Raw genomic sequence first — 9,130 nt, 5'->3', positions numbered from 1 at the left:
TACTGATATACACCTGAACGTCAGCAGGAGAGGACTCTTTAAAGTAGAGACACTACATACTGATATACACCTGAGCATCAGCAGGAGAGGACTCTTTAAAGTAGATACACTACATATTGATATACACCTGAACATCAGCAGGAGAGGACTCTTTAAAGTAGATACACTACATACTGATATACACCGGAACGTCAGCAGGAGAGGACTCTTTAAAGTAGAGACACTACAGTACATGCCGATATACACCTCAACATCAGCAGGAGAGGACTCTTTAAAGTAGATACACTACATACTGATATACACCTGAACATCAGCAGGAGAGGACTCTTTAAAGTAGAGATACTACATACTGATATACACCTGAACATCAGCAGGAGAGGACTCTTTAAAGTAGAGACACTACATACTGATATACACCTGAACATCAGCAGGAGAGGACTCTTTAAAGTAGAGACACTACATACTGATATACACCTGAACATCAGCAGGAGAGGACACTTTAAAGTAGAGACACTACATACTGATATACACCTGAACATCAGCAGGAGAGGACTCTTTAAAGTAGATACACTACATACTGATATACACCTGAACATCAGCAGGAGAGGACTCTTTAAAGTAGAGACACTACATACTGATATACACCTGGACATCAGCAGGAGAGGACTCTTTAAAGCAGATACACTACATACTGATATACACCTGAACATCAGCAGGAGAGGACTCTTTAAAGTAGAGACACTACATACTGATATACACCGGAACGTCAGCAGGAGAGGACTCTTTAAAGTAGAGACACTACAGTACATGCCGATATACACCTGAACATCAGCAGGAGAGGACTCTTTAAAGTAGATACACTACATACTGATATACACCTGAACATCAGCAGGAGAGGAATCTTTAAAGTAGAGATACTACATACTGATATACACCTGAACATCAGCAGGAGAGGACTCTTTAAAGTAGAGACACTACATACTGATATACACCTGAACGTCAGCAGGAGAGGACTCTTTAAAGTAGAGACACTACATACTGATATACACCTGAACATCAGCAGGAGAGGACTCTTTAAAGTAGATACACTACATACTGATATACACCTGAACATCAGCAGGAGAGGACTCTTTAAAGTAGAGACACTACATACTGATATACACCGGAACGTCAGCAGGAGAGGACTCTTTAAAGTAGAGACACTACATACTGATATACACCTGAACATCAGCAGGAGAGGACTCTTTAAAGTAGATACACTACATACTGATATACACCTGAACATCAGCAGGAGAGGACTCTTTAAAGTAGAGATACTACATACTGATATACACCTGAACATCAGCAAGAGAGGACTCTTTAAAGTAGAGACACTACATACTGATATACACCTGAACATCAGCAGGAGAGGACTCTTTAAAGTAGAGACACTACATGCTGATATACACCTGAACATCAGCAGGAGAGGACTCTTTAAAGTAGAGACACTACATACTGATATACACCTGAACATCAGCAGGAGAGGATTCTTTAAAGTAGAGACACTACATACTGATATGCACCTGAACATCAGCAGGAGAGGACTCTTTAAAATAGAGACACTACAGTACATGCCGATATACACCTGAACATCAGCAGGAGAGGACTCTTTAAAGTAGAGACACTACATACTGATATACACCTGAACATCAGCAGGAGAGGACTCTTTAAAGTAGAAACACTACATACTGATATACACCTGAACGTCAGCAGGAGAGGACTCTTTAAAGTAGAGACACTACATGCTGATATACACCTGAACATCAGCAGGAGAGGACTCTTTAAAGTAGAGACACTACATACTGATATACACCTGAACGTCAGCAGGAGAGGACTCATTAAAGTAGAGACACTACATACTGATATACACCTGAACATCAGCAGGAGAGGACTCTTTAAAGTAGATACACTACATACTGATATACACCTGAACATCAGCAGGAGAGGACTCTTTAAAGTAGAGACACTACATACTGATATACACCGGAACGTCAGCAGGAGAGGACTCTTTAAAGTAGAGACACTACAGTACATGCCGATATACACCTGAACATCAGCAGGAGAGGACTCTTTAAAGTAGATACACTACATACTGATATACACCTGAACATCAGCAGGAGAGGACTCTTTTAAGTAGAAATACTACATACTGATATACACCTGAACATCAGCAGGAGAGGACTCTTTAAAGTAGAGACACTACATACTGATATACACCTGAACATCAGCAGGAGAGGACTCTTTAAAGTAGAGACACTACAGTACATGCCGATATACACCTGAACATCAGCAGGAGAGGACTCTTTAAAGTAGAGACACTACATACTGATATACACCTGAACGTCAGCAGGAGAGGACTCTTTAAAGTAGAGACACTACATACTGATATACACCTGAACATCAGCAGGAGAGGACTCTTTAAAGTAGAGACACTACATACTGATATACACCTGAATAGAGCAGGAGAGGACTCTCTAAAGTAGAGACACTACATACTGATATGCACCTGAAAATCAGCAGGAGAGGACTCTTTAAAGTAGAGACACTACATACTGATATACATCTGAACATCAGCAGGAGAGGACTCTTTAAAGTAGAGACACTACATTCTGATATACACCTGAACATCATCAGGAGAGGACTCTTTAAAGTAGAGACACTACATACTGATATACACCTGAAAATCAGAAGGAGAGGACTCTTTAAAGTAGAGACACTACATACTGATATACACCTGAACATCAGCAGGAGAGGACTCTTTAAAGTAGAGACACTACATACTGATATACACCTGAACATCAGCAGGAGAGGACTCTTTAAAGTAGAGACACTACATACTGATATACACCTGAACATCAGCAGGAGAGGACTCTTTAAAGTAGAGACACTACATACTGATATACGCCTGAACATCAGCAGGAGATGACTCTTTAAAGTAGATACACTACATACTGATATACACCTGAACATCAGCAGGAGAGGACTCTTTAAAGTAGCGACACTACATACTGATATACACCTGAACATCAGCAGGAGAGGACTCTTTAAAGTAGAGACACTACATACTGATATGCACCTGAACATCAGGAGGAGAGGACTCTTTAAAGTAGAGACACTACATACTGATATGCACCTGAACATCAGCAGGAGAGGACTCTTTAAAGTAGAGACACTACATACTGATATACACCTGAACATCAGCAGGAGAGGACTCTTTAAAGTAGAGACACTACATACTGATATACACCTGAACATCAGCAGGAGAGGACTCTTTAAAGTAGAGACACTACATACTGATATGCACCTGAACATCAGCAGGAGAGGACTCTTTAAAGTAGAGATGCTACATACTGATATACACCTGAACATCAGCAGAAGAGCACTCTTGAATCCCTGCAAATGTATTTTTTATTATTTTAAACATTTTAAAAATGCAGTGGTTTGTTTGTGTTTCAATAAAGTTAAAACATCAATAACTAGGTTGACTTCAAAAAGTGAAATGTAGGAGAATAAAGTTGAGATATTGAGTAAAAGAGACGTTTGATGAGGATCAGCACCTCCAAATCTGAGGCCATGGTTCTCAGCAGGAAACCGATGGACTGTCCACTCCAAGTAGGGAATGAGGCCTTACCCCAAGTGAAGGAGTTTAAGTATCTCGTGGTCTTGTTCTCGAGTGAGGGAACAATGGAGCGTGGATGGATGGATTAAAAGTCAAGAATAAATGTAATTCACATTTATTCTTGACTTTTAATCCATCCATCCACGGGAATAATCTTGACATTTGGAGAATACATTTAGTAGAAATGTTAAAGATCAGGTTTAAATATTAATTATCACATACAATTTACAGGGAATTAATTAGAAATCTACCATATAGTTGATAAAGTGTTTCACTGTAAAACTTTGCTAACAGTCAACATGTAAACATCGTTTTTCCGACCTTTTCATACAAATAAATAAAATAAAATAACATATAGATTAAAATAAATAACAGAATGTCGACTTACCTTAGATACAGTCATGTAGGACTCACTGACTTCTCCTCCCGCAGCCAAACTGTCAATATATTTTCAAGATGGTAGTGAAAGAGCGACGGCTGAGTCCTGACTTCTGACAGCAGTGTGTGTGTGTGTGTGTGTGTGTGTGTGTGTGTGTGTGTGTGTGTGTGTGTGTGTGTGTGTGTGTGTGTGTGTGTGTGTGTGTGTGTGTGTGTGTGTGTGTGTGTGTGTGTGTGTGTGTTTGTGTGTGTGTGTGTGTGTGTGTGTGTGTGTGTGTGTGTGTGTGTATAGAGAGGAGGGCTACATCCCAAGTAACTATGTAACGGTGTGAGATCCTTGACGTCTCGCCTCAACTTCCACATTAGCTTAGCAGTTTATGCACGGCTGCATGTGCACAAACAACACTTTACATCCGATAATGCTGCACACACACACACACACACACACACACACACACACACACACACACACACACACACACACACACACACACACACACACACACACACACACACACACACACACACACACACACACACACACACACACACACAGTATTCCACTTCAAATGACCATCACAATACTAACTTGATGTTTGTCCTCAATGCAGATAAAAAGTAGTTCTTAATGAACATAACTCTTTGATTGTTATGCATTTAAACGTAAGATTTACCATTTTCTGCCACTAGGGGGCTCTCAATCAAACATTAACAAAAGACAGAGATTGATGTGGGGTGAGGTAGCGTTGGATCATGGGAGTTGTAGTCTTTAGATAATTGCCTCTGATTAAAGGTAACATCAAGAAATAAAGCAGTCTCAAGTTAAATATATTTAGATTACTAAGACATCCTGGAGAGTGTGATGGGCCGGTTGATAAACATAAAGTGCCTTGGTCGGTGATCTGAATACAATTTCTATTTTATGCAGTTTTGTGCCATTGATTTGACTAAAATGACTGAAATAATTAGACATTCTCAATCTCCCTCTTAATTTATGCAAAGCACACCTTTTCTTTAAAGCTATGATTAGCGAAATTGAATTGACCAAATATATCAAAAACAATTCGGATTTCTATTGATTTTATTTTTCCACTAGATGCCGGAAGTGGAGATTTTAAAGCTCTCTGAGACGCATTTGAAAAAAAAAGGAGATTTGCACATGATTTCATTCATATTGACAGGTTACAATTCTTTCAAACATTACATTTAATTGCAGCATATTAGATGGTTAGATTTTCAAATACATATTTAATGTGATTTCAACATGTGGCATACAATTAATTCAACCATGGTCGGGTTAAGGCAACCAAACTAGATGCCTACAATTTCACTGTTATGAGACTGGAAATGCATCCATATATTTTTATTCTGGCACTTGCCATTGGTATCATCCAGTAGGATTGTACTAGCCTAGCTGTAAATCAGGTATTAGCCAAACAGTAAACAAAAAATATACAAACATATCAGACAAGAGGTTAAAGAAGTAGCTGATGACTTGGTTTGGAGTTCGGAAATGTCACGAATGGTTGGGGTTGATGTTGGATTGGTGGAGTTAGTTTTGGTTTCAGAAGTAGCAGGAAAAGTTGGCGTAGGGTTGGTTGTATTGGTTTGGGGTTCAGTAGTTTCAGGAGTGAAAGCTGTTGTTGTTTTGTCTGTAGTTGTAGATAAAGTGGTGCTCAAGGTGGTAGAGACGGTGGAAGAGGGAAAGCTAGGTGTGGTAGTGGGAGGGGCAGATGTGGTTGAAGTTTGGGGAAGACATGGGCAAAAATAAGAAGAAGCAGAAATACCTCTTCTCCTTCTTCTACTTTGTTCCTCTTGTAGGGCATGTTCATGAAGAGGACACTGTGTTCCAGGAAACACCTCAAATCCCAGTTTTTCATGAAGTTGGGCCAAAGTCTTTTGCTCAAGTGTTCTGGAATGTTCTCCTGGAACATTGTCGCCCCAGTGTGCAGCCGCCACCCACTTCCCCATTGTGTCACTGTAACAGCAAAAGGCTGACCAGAGAAGGGATGGTATATTCACCCTGTTGTTTAGTTGCATGTTGTTGCTGGGCTTGGCCCCGGTCACTACAAAGCCTTCGAGGATATTATTCCTGTTGATGCAGTGTTTGTTCAGGAAGCATTGGACACATCTTTCCATTTCTGCCCAGCTGCCACCATTGAAAGTATTTTCTTGTGGAACAATGTTTGTCAAGGTGAATGTGGAGTTTCTGTCACTTTCATCAAATCCATAACTGTTTGGAAATAAATGGCCCCTATTATACGGATCACTGGAGGAATAATCAGAGTTACTGGCCTGGTTTTTGTTTTTGTTTTGTTTTTTATCGTTCCTCATGTTGATGGGGTTTGCCTTCCGCTCGAGCTGCAAAAGTTAGAAGGCTCAGTCAGCGGTATTTATTTTGTGCTGTTAAAATAAACTTGTAGGAAGTAATTTGATAACTCAAACTGAAGTGATTACATAAGACATTTTACTTTTGGATGTTGTTCACCTAATATGAATAAAGCAATGGCGAAATATAATTGCCATTACCGACAGAAGCTCTCTTCAGAAGCAGAGGAGCATTGTTGTACTGAACTAAAGTTAATAAATAACATTGGTCCGACCCATACGGCATCTCTGCTGATGTTGGCTGCCTCTCCATCGTCTCCATTTTGCTATAAAACTATAAAATGTAAAACCAAGGTTCTTTGTTTTGTTTTTTCATTGGTCATATGAGTGGCAGTTACAACCAAGGACACAAACAGTGCCCACATTCAAAAAGTTCAATTGAAAAAGTGATGCTACTTTGCTCGCCATAATGGAGAGTCAATGGGTTACGGTCGCTTGTGTCCCCCAAAGATGGCTGACTTGCTGTTGATGGCGTCATATTCCCATTATCTATTGCCGTCAAACTATAAACACTTTTCTTAATCAATCTGTCAGTTGCTGATGAGGTTGCTGTCTCTCTCTTAAAGTGTAAAAACTGGTGGACGGAGTTTAACGCCATTGAATAGTCGAAAGTTGAATAATGTTTGAGTCAGAGAAAGAAAAACAAACCTGAGGCTCCATCATCCAAGGTGGTCTGTTACTCGTTGTTCCATCTGTCCCTCTGTACTTGAAAGCCGAAAACACTGGTATCCTGTTGCGGGTGTCGTATAGCGTCACGAACCGACGCTTGTTCTTGAAGGTTTGGCAAATTACTTCATATCGATTCTGGTCCACATTTGGTGGGTTTCCCTCAAGAAAAAACAAAAGACAGTCATCCATTGAATTCACCACTTCAGTTTGTGTGGGATGGATGGACAGGAGGATGGTGGCAAAGGGCAGGAGACTCCATCTTTTTAGGGTCACAAACTTTGTATGTTTTGGGAGGGGAAAGAACAATGCATTATCAAATATTAGAATTTGAGATACCAGTTCAAACCAGGCCTTTTTGGAGAGGAATCATAATGTTATCTTATAGAGTTGGGCAGAAATGACGTATTTTTGTAGGCCGACCCGGAAGTTAGCATCGCAAAAGCTCTCTCGACAAAAAAGCAATGAGATTTAATTTTGTTATTTGGATTATATCAGCTAAAGGCGGCTAAAGTTGGGCTATAAAGGAACTACAGCACGGTCACATGACTTCATGTCACCACCGCTAAGCTAAAGGCGGCTAAAGTTGGGCTATAAAGGAACTACAGCACGGTCACATGACTTAATGTCACCACCGCTAAGCTAAAGGCGGCTAATGTTGGGCTATAAAGGAACTACAACACGGTCACATGACTTCATGTCACCACCGCTAAGCTAAAGGCGGCTAATGTTGGGCTATAAAGGAACTACAGCCCAGTCACATGACTCCATGAGACCACCGCTAAGCTAAAGGTGTCTAATGATGCAACCCAGTCTCATGGCATTTCGTGTTCACCAACACGATTTTCCCCTTTTTTTCGTGTTGCACAGCACGATTTTAAAAGCAATGTATTTCTACTGGTAATGTGTTTCGTGCCTGCAGCACGTCTTTTTCTCCGGTCGGGTCGTGGAAGACCGGAAGCTGTGTGGTTCATAAAAACATGTTCTTACTCAATAGCAAGCCACAATTATATTGCTTTTATTTTAAATTGTATAATTTTTTACTTTTGTTGCCGTCTGTGAGGAAAAGAAATGGGGCTCAGAGCCTCAGAATACTGAAATCTGTATTTTTAAAATATTTTTTTCCTTCTAATTTGTTATTCTTTTCAAAATAACACACTGTTATTTACTCACCAATAACACACAATTATCCTTGCTTTTATGTATTGGTTTAATTCCATAATCTCTGGCTTTTTTGGCGTCCGTCAGGAACTGAATTTCAAAATAAAAATAACCGGAAACAGATTTAGGCATTTCGAGCGATTACCCAAGACAGTCAGCTATGGTTTAAGCTCGCTGATTGGATGTTTTAGCCGCAATGCATGCTGGGATATGGTGTTTATATGATATGAAATCCGGAAAACATTTTAAAAGAATAAAATAATACTTAATTCCGAGTGTTCTTGCTTTTCTCTTTGAAAGTCATCACATAACGGCATTGTAATACACGGCTCGGCTGCATTACATATTACAGATCTGCCGTAGTTCTCTATTTATAGAGCCCTGATGAGAAGAGCTTTGGAAAAACTGGAAGAAAGGCCGCCGAAACTGAATACTTGACATGGATCATAAATATATCAACAATTAAATAACATCTTCAATTTCTCTTAACAAAATACGTCTTCTCGCAGTATCAACACTAATTCGGCTGACTTTTATATTTGATCTAATTCGTAGATAGGTTATATTTACACCATAACGGTGCACAGCTGATAGAAAAGGACTTGTAGTTTTTAAAGATATTACTGATTTTCTTTGAATATAAAAATGTAAATACTGAGTCTGAAATAGTATAGCAATATGCTGTAAAATTATGTGAAAGCATGGATAAAACTACACATCTTCAGATGTTGTACATACACAAGTGTCCTACACTAACAATACAAAGTTATTATGGCTGTGTGGACCTTGTGTGCACCGCCTAGTGGTTAAAGCACATTATTGAATTATTGTTTTTATGTGTTATATTTGATTAAAAAAATATTAAGAGTACATACTTTC

Source organism: Notothenia rossii (genome assembly GCF_949606895.1).
Source record: "Notothenia rossii genome assembly, chromosome: 3".
NCBI lineage: Eukaryota > Metazoa > Chordata > Actinopteri > Perciformes > Nototheniidae > Notothenia > Notothenia rossii.
Note: the sequence above shows the minus strand (reverse complement) of the source record.